We start from the raw sequence: 2,830 nt of genomic DNA, 5'->3' as shown, positions 1-2,830 counted from the left end.
GGACTGGACGGGCAAAAAAGGGCCCCGGGGCCACGACGTTTTACGCCCCAGGGGGGGGAGAAACAGGCGGGACAGGAAGGAGAAGAACGCCGCTCGTTGATTGGCGATAAAGGGACAAGAAATGGGACTGAAATGGTGAAAAGCAGAAACGAAATGGGCACAGTTCAGAGGGAAAGAGAAGGGGGCGGTGAGCGTAGGGGTGTCTCGCGGTTTAGAAAGCTTAACTGTCAATTCCGTTCGTTCGAATGGGGGAAGGGAGTTGGGGAAGAAAGAGTGAAGAGGAGGAGGAGGAGGTGATGCAATAGTCGGTCGCGCTTTACTTGACGTTGCTCGGTCCCGTCGACACAACGGTGAGTGAGTGTACGCGTGTGCGTTCACGTAGCCTCAAAAACGGCATCAGAGGGGCAGGGGGAGGAACAAGTGACGCGTCTCGTAGACCGAATGTCTGCGGGCTCTACAGACCCTCCTTGTGGTAGGCGTGTTTCTCTTTTTCACTTTGCATTGTACTTTCTCTTCTCCCCTTTTCCCTTTTCCCTTTTATGCTCCCTTCTTCTCCTGTCATTCGGACAGCGCAAGGCGGAGGCGCCCGTCAAAATGCAAGACGCCAATACGGCTCCTTTCCGCGTTGCAGCGTCCTCAGCAGCGCGGGGAGGTGAACGAAGAAGGAGAGGAGGAAGGGAGGAGGGGAAAGAAAGCAGAGAGAGAGAGAGAGAGCCTAATAAAGGAACGAAGCAATCATCGTGAAAAGAATAGGTGTACACAAAAAGTCGACGATACCGACGCGACGACAGCCAGGAGACCGAATGCAAGTAATAGGTGGGGAAAAACAAAAGAAAACAAAAAGAGAGACACAAAGAGAGAAAATAATGGTGTTTAGGGGGGCAGCCCGTTTGGCCAAAAAGGGTCTGAGAGAGAAAGAAAAAAAGAGAATTCTTCTGCTGACACTTCAAAGAAAGCTCCTGTGTCGGTGTTCAAGCGTTCAGTTCTTTCCTTTTCTCGTCACAGCCAAGCGTACTTCTTTGCCTTCACGTGAAAACAAGGCAGCAGACAAGACGAGAAGAAAGAGAAAGGATAGCGGACGCATCAAACAATGAATAGGTGTGTGTTTTTGTTCCTTTTTTTAAAATCAGGGTCTCAGTAAAGAAAATAATAAGAAGGCAAAGTAGGAACCATAACGAAGGGAATGTCACGGGTTGAAGTGGGATAAAGGATGAACAACAGGATAATGCCACACGTGATCCATGGAGATGTCGGGATGAGTTACAGATATAGAGGCATGCACAAACAGATGTACGAGAAAGAAAGAGATAGATAGAGAAAAAAAATAAGGTGCGACACGCTAACGACAAAAAGGTGAGGCAAAGGGAGGGAAAAAGAAGAGGGAGCACCATGAGAAAAGGGTTGACTACAGAGGATTGCTTTTGTTCCGCCGGTGTCGGAGGTCTATAGTGAGCGCTGCCTCCTCCACCTATTTCTTGTCCGCCACGCAAAGGGACGGGCGCAACAGGCCGTCCCTTTTTACATCGTCGGGTGTCATTGTAGCCCTCCGGACCGGGCACGTAGAAAAGCTCTGGGCGCGGCTCGTTCAAGGCCACCCCGGCGATTGCGCGCTTCACGAGGTCGGGGTTGGCAATTGCCTTGACGCCAAAGACGACCGCGTCAGCCTTCTTGTCCACAATGTACTGTTTCCGCCTCGTCGATCTCGAAGGCCATGCCGCTGAAGAGGACGCCCTCGTACACCTCGCGGGCCCACTCGTCGGCTCCGCGCTCCTTTCCAAAGAAGTTACCGCGGAGGACGTCGAGGAAGGCCAGCTTGCGGCTGTTCAGTTCGCGACAGATGTGTTGCGTCAGCGCCTTGGGTTGCTGTCGCTCTGCTCGTTGGAGCTGTTGAGGGGGAGATGCGAAGGGCAGTGCGTTCGTTGCCAATGGCGTCGACGGCATCCACGACCTCGAAGAGGAAGCGGCAGCGGTTCTCGATGCTGCCGCCGTACTCGTCCGTGCGGTTGTTGCTGCCTGACTTCAGAAACTGGTCGATCAGGTAGCCGTTTGCACCGTGGATCTGCACTCCGTCGAAGCCGGCCGCCATCGCGTTCTTCGCGGCGGTCGCATACAGCTTCACGTGATACTCGATCTCCTTCTTGGTCAGCGCGTGCACCTCGGCAGGATAGGATTGCTTCCGTCCATCCTTCGCAAACAGACCGGAGCACTGATGATGGCCGATACCGGCGTTCCCCGCGCTTACGACCTTGACGTTGGCGCCAAGGTTGCTAGGCACCGTCGCGCGGCCGCCGTGGTGGATCTGGCAAAAGATGAGGCCGCCTTTCGCGTGCACGGCGTCGGTCACCTTCTTCCAGCCGTCCACCTGCTCCTGTCCGTAGATGCCGCCTTCTCGGTCGCCGAAGGTGGAGTAGCCCTTTTCGATCTGGGTGGCCTCGGAGATGATGAGCCCGAAGCTGGCGCGGTCGGCGTAGTACTTCACCATTGCCTCATTAGGCACGTGCGTGCCGTCCGTGCGGCAGCGGGTGAGGGGGGGCCATGACGAAGCGGTTGGCCATGACGGCGCGTCCAATGGCCAGGGGCTTCAGCAATTCATTTACGTGCGACATGGCGTGTGTGTGTGCGCGCGTGGGTAGCTGTCGTTGTGTGTTTTCCTGTTGTGTGGGTGCTGTCCGGGAAACGTGTGGGTAGTGTGGCGGTAAGGAAGACGCTTTGAGGTCGATACTATGATAGCTCGTTAGGGAAACTGGTTTACGGGAGCGTACGTGGGGCGAGGAGTAGGGAGAGTGGGGGGAGAGAAACCAGCAGTCGAGGGCACGGCACCTGTGGGGCG

The 2,830-nt window shown here is 55.3% G+C and overlaps 1 pseudogene; it reads right to left on the bottom strand.

The window, feature by feature from the left end:
- Nucleotides 1–1,409: 1,409 nt before the first annotated feature.
- Nucleotides 1,410–2,606, bottom strand: LOC126767078 (probable flavin mononucleotide-dependent alkene reductase; annotated as a pseudogene).
- Between the last annotated feature and the right edge of the window lie 224 nt (nt 2,607–2,830).

The sequence above is a fragment of the Bactrocera neohumeralis genome, unplaced genomic scaffold (assembly GCF_024586455.1).
Source record: "Bactrocera neohumeralis isolate Rockhampton unplaced genomic scaffold, APGP_CSIRO_Bneo_wtdbg2-racon-allhic-juicebox.fasta_v2 ctg3930, whole genome shotgun sequence".
In the NCBI taxonomy this organism is placed as follows: domain Eukaryota; kingdom Metazoa; phylum Arthropoda; class Insecta; order Diptera; family Tephritidae; genus Bactrocera; species Bactrocera neohumeralis.
This window is presented reverse-complemented; position numbering and strand designations above follow the sequence as displayed.